General features: G+C 47.5%; 1 protein-coding gene across 3 annotated transcripts in view; it reads left to right on the top strand.

Moving 5' to 3' along the window:
• Positions 1–1285: 1285 nt before the first annotated feature.
• POT1 (protection of telomeres 1) overlaps positions 1286–9017 on the top strand; it is a 150257-nt gene continuing 142525 nt past the window's right edge. The window contains exon 1 of one of the 3 annotated variants that reach the window (XM_038410215.2): positions 1286–3998. The gene's annotated coding sequence lies outside the window, so the exon portion shown is untranslated. The remainder of the gene's footprint in view (positions 3999–9017) is intronic. The other 2 variants (XM_038410206.2, XM_038410224.2) reach the window with 2 other exon arrangements.

The raw sequence follows: 9017 nt of genomic DNA, 5'->3' as shown, positions 1-9017 counted from the left end.
CCAGGATTACATAACATTTCCAGGGAAGATTTTTACTATTCATATATAAGCAAATCCAAGAGTTAATACATTGGTGCAATTGCAATACTTCAGATGATAGATTTGTTCTATATATCTGTGGTCTGAACTACCTGTTATTTAACTGCATCATGTTCTCAGAGTGAGAGACTGTTCCACTGAAAAAGTGGGTATCACCCCAAAAAATATTATAGTCAACTTTCATGACTGGTCAATCCTATGAAGCACCTTCAGCATTTTTCCTAGTAAGCCACCTCTGCAAATTGGTCCAGTGTTGAGAGGGAGCATGCAGCAGCTCACAAAAATGAGTATATTTGCAAACTGTGCAGACGTGGACTAGGATAGTTAAGTATCTCACTAAGATGAAGAGACACCAACAAGCACTACCACAAGAAATCTAACCAACAAAGAGTTGGTTGCTCTTACAAGTGAAGTTGCTCTTACAAGTGAAATAAGGAGAGTCAAAGACTGGACCCAAATGTGACCTAATTTAGATAGCAGCAATCAGACACCTTACAACCTTGTCTGGGTGTTGTGAAAAACATTACTCTCTGCCCCCATACTGGCAGCTGGGGCAGGGAGAGGAAGAACAAGAACTTTCTTCTGCAGCAACTAAGCTCAATGCAGAGAAGAGGAGGAATGAACTTGCGCCAGGAGCTGCCACATCCTGGGGGTGGAGAATGGGACAAGAAGTGAGAACCTTCCTCCGCAGCATCAGATACACCCTTCTGCAGATGGGTAATAGGGAAGGGAAATAAAAATCCACCCAGACTCTCCAGCTTGCGGGGGGGCGGGGGGGGAAGGAAGCGCGGACTACGCCCCAGCAGCAGCCACTGCTGTCTCCACCTGCTTGGTCTGCAGCCAGACAACCCCACAAGAATGCAACATGGTCACATGACCTCCGGCAGACTCCCATCCCTCTCCAGGGAGACCCTGTGCCATCTTGTACTGATGCAGTTACAAATACAGGCTCAGGCTGGCCCTCTCCTCAGCTTATCTCCTCAGTCTCGGCACTGCTTAGGTGATGGTTGTCAGGGCCTTCTCGTTCCTTTCACCTGAGCTTGACTCAGTCTCCGAGCCCTCAGATTCCCCAGCGCTGGGATCATGGCGCCCGTTTTCTCCCTTTGTACCAGCCTCCCCCGACAGCTCCTCAGACTTGCCCAGCTGCAGGTGCCCCTGCTGCAAGATGATGTCAGCAGCAGCCAATCCGGGCACGCCTGGGCAGCCCACCCAGCCTGGCTATTGGCTTCAATGCAGTTTGCTCCCTCCTCCTCCTCTTCTTGACACCGGAGCGAACCGCGGTAAGGACTGAGAAGTGGCCAAGCTAGAGGTGGGGGAGAGAAATAGGAGGGGAAAGAAGGAAAAAAACCAACAACAACAAAACCAAACCCACCAAGACAGCAGCCACCATTTCGCACAACAGGCTGAACCCGAACAAGCAGCCCAACCAAGTGCCCTACAGAGAGAAAGAGACAGAGATACACACACGAGTTAGACAGGAAAAAATACCTTGGAACTCCACCATAGCCACAAGACATTTAATCACTCCCTCCCCCCATACTTGATGCCTCGTTATAGCCGCCTCTTCTGCGTCCAGATCCTGTCATCTCAACTCCCTCCTGTCCCAGCAGTGGTTCTTTACAGCCCCTCTGTGCCCAAGGCACGGGGAAGGGTAGGCTATGGCACGGTGGCTAGCGGCTTCTCTGGTCACCCGTTTGTGGCGGCTCCATCAAGGCAGGGTAAAGAGCTGCCAGCCCAGCTTTTATGTGGTGCCCCGAGTTTGCGCACTGAAGGAGGCTCGCTCAGCCCCTGGTGGGCGTCGAATGAAACCCCAGCAGCTGCCTCCCCTCCCTCACCCAGCCATCGCTAGAGGGGCTGAAGCCAGGGAGGGAATGCAGTGCGCTGTGTGGGCGGCACACACAGGGAGGGGATGTGAGGGAAGGGCAGGAGCTCAGCATAAACAGAGGGGCTGCGCCTGTCTTTCACATACTTACCTCTTGCTCTGCCTGTGGCTAGTCCAGATCAGAGCTGCCCCAGACCTGCCCCCACAGGTATCATTCACTAAAGGGGAGCCTCACAGGCAAAGCTGGCCCTAGTGCCCCAGTCTCGTTCCTTGGAGGAGATTCCCCTAGGCAGGCCTGCGCTAAACCTCAGTCACTTGTGGAGACACTTCCTCAGCCAGACCTGCCTCAGGTCTCCACTAAGTGGGGGGGAAGAGGGGAAGATCCCCTCAGCTAGCAACCCTCCATCGTTCACCAAATGGGCTTCAGTCTCATCCCCGTCTCACTCTGCGTGGGGGAGACTGCCTTGGTCTCGCAGCCTCCCCCCCCCCCAAAGCGCGTGTGGGCCGGCAGGGCTGGGCCAGTCTCACAAGAGGTCGGAGGTAGGCTGGCGCAGGGGCTCACTCGCGGGCAGGCTGAAGACAGGTTTCCATGTCTGCGTCCCTGCGGAAGACAGGGTCTCGCTATGCACTTGAGATCACCCGCAGCATCATTTTGGGCCCGAACTCCTGCCCCGTGGACTCCGCTGCACGATCACCCCAAGTCTCCACTCAGACGCAGTTCCCTCGCCCTTGCGGTTCCCTAGCCTGCCCCTTTCTGGCATTTTTTGATCGCAGGGCGCACTCCCTGGCCCTCGGCCCTCGAACAATTTAATATCGTGAGGAAACCCCCTTTGTGAAATGGACATGGCACGAGGGAGGACTTAACGGACAAATACAGGCTCAGGCTGGCCCTCGCCCCCAGCTTATCTCCTCAGTCTCGGCACTGCTTGGGTGATGGTTGTCAGGGCCTTCTCGTTCCTTTCCCCTGAGCTCGACTCAGTCTCCGAGCCCTCAGATTCCCCAGCGCTGGGATCATGGCGCCCGTTTTCTCCCTTTGTACCAGCCTCCCCCGACAGCTCCTCAGACTTGCCCAGCTGCAAGATTGAGGAATCATAGAAAAAACTTTTTCATTAGGAGGGTGGTGAAGCACTGGAATGGGTTACCTAGGGAGGCGGTGGAATCTCCTTCCTTGGAGGTTTTCAAGGTCAGGCTTGACAAAGCCCTGGCTGGGATGATTTAGCTGGGGATTGGTCCTGCTTGGAGCAGGGGGCTGGACGTGATGACCTCCTCAGGTCCCTTCCAACCCTGATAGTCTGTGTCAGCAGCAGCCACTCCGGGCACGCCTGGGCAGCCCACCCAGCCTGGCCATTGGCTTCAATGCAGTCCGCTCCCTCCTCCTCCTCTTCTTGACACCCCGCGGTGAGGACTGAGAAGTGGCCAAGCTAGAGGCGGGGGAGAGAAATAGGGAGGGGAAAGAAGGAAAAAAAACCAACAACAACAAAACCAAACCCAGCAAGACAGCAGCCGCCATTTCGCACAACAGGCTGAACCCGAGCAAGCAGCCCAACCAAGCGCCCTGCAGAGAGAAAGAGACAGAGATAGACACACGAGGTAGACAGGAAAAAATACCCTGGAACTCCACCATAGCCACAAGAGGTGTAATCACTCCCTTCCCCCCACCCTCGATGCCTCGTTATAGCCGCCTCCTCTGCGTCCAGATCCTGCCATCTCAACTCCGGCCACCCGTTAACGGACGCAGACGGCGCTTCAGCCCACAAGCAAAATGGCGGCTGTTTGGCTTCGCCTTGGTCACCTTGCCCCTGCCGGGCGGGGCGGGTGCACCCCGTGTCGGGGGAGGGAGGGGAGCGCGGAGGCCGCCATTTTCCCAGAGAGAGGCAGTGACGTGGAGGGAGGCGGGAGCGGCGGCGGCGCGGGGATTTGTACCCAGGTCGCGAGGCAAAGGCGCTTCCCTGCAGGGTTCTGGGTACCGAGCCGGCCGGGGGGACCCCTCTGCTCAGTCCTCTTTGCCAGAGCCAGCTGAGGGCTGCGTCCTGCCCAGGCTAGGGACGTCCGCAGTGGGGCCGTTGCTTTGTTTTGGTTGGGATAGGAAAGGGGCTCAGCTAAGGGGGAGCTGCTGCCTGGCCTGTGATCGTTACAGGTGAGTCTCCTGTTATGGCTATCGCTCCTGCCCAGGTGCCGAGGGGGAAGGGGGTTTCCTAGTAAGAGTTAAAACGTTAGGGAGGCCTCCGTTTGCATTTGGGAGGGCTGGGGTGTGAGATCCCCTCCCTTCTAAACCGTGCATGATTCTGTACAAATTGCTTTGGATATTTTACAGATGGAAAACAAAGGCATAGGGAAGATAAATGACTTTCAGAAGGTCAGAAAAGAAGTCTGTAGTGGAGCAGGGTCTGGCCATGTGTTAGGCTAGTGCCCTAATCCTTAGATTATCCTTCCTGTCACGTATGCCTTACCATAGTCTTTACTTACACGATTGTATCCTATTTTTTTCCTCCCACAGGATCCTTGCATTGTTCTGTGCACTAAATGGGTGCTTTTTATCTTCATTCACAAAAAGAAAAGGAGGACTTGTGGCACCTTAGAGACTAACAAATTTATTAGAGCATAAGCTTTCGTGAGCTACAGCTCACTTCATCGGATGCATTCAGTGGAAAATACAGTGGGGAGATTTATATACGAGAGGCTCATTCACCTGCGCACCTACCAGTGTGATATATGCCATCACGTGCCAGCAATGTCCCTCTGTCATGTACATTGGTCAAACTGGACAGTCTCTACGTAAAAGAGTAAATGGACACAAATCAGATGTCAAGAAGTATAACATTCAAAAACCAGTTGGAGAATACTTCAGTCTCTGTGGTCACTCGATTACAGGTCTAAGAGTAGCAATTCTTCAACAAAAAAACTTCAAAAACAGACTCCAACGAGAGACTGCTGAATTGGAATTAATTTGCAAACTGGATTCAATTAACTTAGACTTGAATAGAGACTGGGAGTGGATGGGTCATTACACAAAGTAAAACTATTTCCCCACCCCCATCCCCCACTGTTCCTCAGATGTTCTTGTCAACTGCTGGAAATGGCCCACCTTGATTATCACTAAAAAAGGTTTTCTCCCTCCCCCTGCCCCTGCCCTCCTGCTGGTAATAGCTCATCTTAAGTGATCACTCTCCTTACACTGTGTATGGTAACACCCCTTGTTTCATGTTCTCTGTGTATATAAATCTCCCCACTGTATTTTCCACTGAATGCATCTGATGAAGTGAGCTGTAGCTCACGAAAGCTTATGCTCAATTAAATTTGTTAGTCTCTAAGATGCCACAAGTACTCCTTTTCTTTTTCTAATACAGACTAACACTGTTGCTACTCTGAAACCTATCTTCATTCAGTGTCTGTGACTCCATATTTCATGTACTGCACACCATCCAAACCCTATGAAAACAGAATTTTTAATTTCCTTTGGACTTTTCTGTGGTTCTCCATAATATCTGAGTGCTTCAAAAACATTTAATTAATCTTCACGAATCCCCCTGTGAGGTGGTGGAATCCCCATTTTATAAATGTGGAACTGAGGCACAGATACTTTAATGTAAAAGATATCCACTAATTCTGGGAACCCAATTTGAGATGCTTTGGACCTGATTTTTTCAGAGCATTTACTACTTTATAGCACCGTGTATGTTCAAAGCACAGCTCTTGTTGACTTCAGTTGCAGCTGTGAGTATTCAATTCTTCTGCAAATCAGACTCCAGGGTCTCAACTCAGGTATGAGGAACACACATGAAATGTTCCTGTGAAATGTTTTTAAGTGTCTTGCTCAACATCACATAGGAACTCTGTGGCAGAGGCAGGTATAGAATCTGATTCTCCAGAACAGCATTCAGCTGCCTTCACCATGAGACCCTCCTTAATCTTCGTGCAGTCTCCAGCTTCATTCACTACACACGTTCCAGCTTCTGCAACTAATGAAGCAGGGGGTCATACAGACAACAGTCTCATTAAATACTGAACCTAGATTTATTGCCAGAGCACAGTCCATTCTGTGCATGAAATGAGGCAAGGGTCCTCTGGGGAAAAAAGAGTATGCAATCATATTATTAAAGATTGTATAATAAAGCACAAGGGACCAAATTAACCTTAATTTTAGTGTTTCCTAACTTTGTTTAATGTTGCAAACATAATCTTTTTATGTAGTTTTTTACTGTAACATCCTAACATAAAACAATCCTGAAAAATACAGAAATTCCATCACGCGGTACCATAATAAACCTCACATGGGTCATCCAGCAGGATTTGGATCTTCAGATCCCAGCACATATCTTTACTATTTGAGCTAATGGACTAACTGTTAACAGTAGTAGGCTCTTATCCTCTTTATGGGCCAGAAGCTACCAAAAGGGGATAAAACACATACTTTGCCAGTAGGTTTCACAGCTATTTGCTAGTCAGAAAAGTAATATAGAGACTCTCTGGAATCCCAGATTCTGTAGGAGAGTGTCTTCTAGTGGTTATAAACACTTCCGTTGCTGTACACACTTTCATCTGTCTCAGGCTCCTGCAACAGGCAGCCAAAAGGCAGAATTGCAGGCCCATGCTTCCTGCCTTCCTACAGCTCAGCAGAATGTGAGAATGCAACTGACATGTCAAAATGCGTGACAGGACTGTCACATGAGATGCCTGATGCTTGGCAATCCTTCATAAAAAGGGGCATTGGGACATTTTTGGTGATTTCCAGGAGTGACTCTTTAGGGGGAAGCCCAAAACTTCTGCCTTCAGCACTGGAATGAGGAGGGTGTTGAGATTTCTACCATCTTGGAGCCTGCATGGGGAGGTTCCACATTTCATATCGAATAGAACAAGGGTGACATCTGATGAATCTGAAGCTCCAATAGCCAATAGAAGGAGGTTTTTATTCTCTTCCTACCTGTTTCCTCCTTGTCATTTGGTAGGGGAAGCTTCTACTACACACTCCATTGCACTCACCTCCCTCTCCTCACCCATTGGTTTTTTGGGGGGTGGGGTGGTCCTATCATAGGGTATTTCAACTGTAAAATCTTTGTAATGTTATAGAATATCAGTGTTTTCAAAGTTGCTTTCTTTGTCTACCTAGGCTAAATAAAATAAGTCTATGTAATCGTTGTCAGTCAAGGAGATAGGGGGAAGAATAGCTCAGTGGTTTGAGCATTGGCCTCCTAAACCCAGGATTGTGAGTTCAATCCTTGAGGGGGCCATTTAGGAATCTGGGGCAAAAATTGGGGTTTGGTCCTGCTTTGAGCAGGGGGTTGGACTAGATGACCTCCTGAGGTCCCTTCCAAGCCTGATATCCTATGATTGAGTATCTGCTTGTTTACTTGTTCCATAAATGTGGGTCTAACTTCCTTTGCAGTTCAGAGTGTACGGTATTCTGAGTATTATGCTGAGGATTTTTTGACCCTGTCTTCTATACATTACATTGCAAGGCCTCTTTATTAGGAAGAAAGTAGTGAAAAAGGCAGTTGCACTGTTGGCCTAGGAACTATTTTCATCATTTTATTCTGTATGTTAGTGGGATACTGTGCAATTGGTGAGATGTAGTATCAAGAGCTTCCAGAGGTCTTGCTACTTGGTTATATAAGGTATTTTTTCAAAATTTGCATTACAGTTTAAAAAACCAACCCCTCCCCCAAAGTAAGGAGTAAATATTCTCAGGTGAGGGCTAATTTGACAGATTTTCTAGAATATATTGTGATTTCTCATACATGCCTCGTTGCATGGATACAGTAGGTAAAGAAGCCAAAAATTGGTTTTACTGGTATTGCTTTTTAACTTATTATTGTCTGAAGGAAGGATTTGATATCGATACAGCAGAACCTCAGAGTTACGAACACCTGGGTTATAAACAACTGGTTAACGACACACCTCATTTGGAATGGGAAGTATGCAATCAGGCAGCAGTACAGACCAAAAAAAAAAGCGCAAATACAGTACAGTACTGTGTTAAATGTAAACTACTAAAAAAATTAAGGGAACGTTTAAAAAAATAAATTTGACAAGGTAAGTTAGCTGTTTCTGTGCTTGTTTCATTTAAATTAAGATGGTTAAAAACAGAATTTTTCTTCTGCACAATAAAGTTCAAAGCTGTATTAAGTCAGTGTTCAGTTGTAAACTTTTGAAAGAACAGCCATAATGTTTCGTTTAGAGTTACAAACATTTCAGAGTTACAAACAACCTTTCTTCCCTAGGTGTTTGTAACTCTGAGGTTCTGCCATAGTTAGAAGTTAACAGAACCTTTTATGGCCAAGGTATAAAACTAGACTAAAAATTCAGAGAACATATTTTACTGCCAATTGTAGATAGTCTGCCCTACAGGAGTAACAAATGAAGGGGTCCCAGGTACAGTAACCATGCTGAGGAATAACTGTCAAGCCTTCCCGCACTACAGTTGCCTTGGCTTATTGGTGTGTCAAGAGCTCAGTACAATAGCATGGTTGCACGAACTTGCCTGACCCTGCCGAGTATATACTCGCATTGCTAGCCTGTGCTGCCACATCCTCACTGCTCTTTTTAGTGAGGTAGTTAGTTTAAAGCTAGCATGGGTAGCTCCACATGAGCTGCAGATTACACCCTGAGTTGCAGTGTAGATGTAGCTTAGATGGGAACAGCAGTGGATGACCAGTGAGGGAGGTGTGAATAGTGGATGGACTCAACTAACTTTGGATGCTGGGAAGGGAGGAACTAACTTGGGAAGGAATAGAGGGAATTGTCACTTGCTCTGGGTTTTGAATTGCTAGAAAACTGAGATGAGAAGGCATCTGGCTCCATATGCACTGGCGAGCTTTTTAGTCTTCAACATGATGAATTATTGTTTTTCATTTTTACTTTAGAAAGTGCAAAAGCTTATGATCAATACTGCAAATGGATCATTAGTGTTATGTGATGATTCAACAAGCCTAGAGTTGAAAGAAATGGTAGGAAACAAGTAATTTGAATGGACCAAAGTAATGAACACAGTTAATTCTCTTAAAGTAAAATGAAATATTGTTTTAAGAGTTCTTAAGTAGTGAGATGAAAAAGGATTCATGTTAATTGGAAAGTGCAGAAAATCAGTTTCTTGATGTTCTTTAACATCCTGTATATCAAGGATCGGCAATCTTTGGCACGCGGCCTGCCAGGGAAAGCC

Source organism: Dermochelys coriacea, chromosome 1 (genome assembly GCF_009764565.3).
Source record: "Dermochelys coriacea isolate rDerCor1 chromosome 1, rDerCor1.pri.v4, whole genome shotgun sequence".
Classification (NCBI taxonomy): Eukaryota; Metazoa; Chordata; order Testudines; family Dermochelyidae; genus Dermochelys; species Dermochelys coriacea.
Note: the sequence above shows the minus strand (reverse complement) of the source record. Positions and strands in the feature narration are given on the sequence as shown.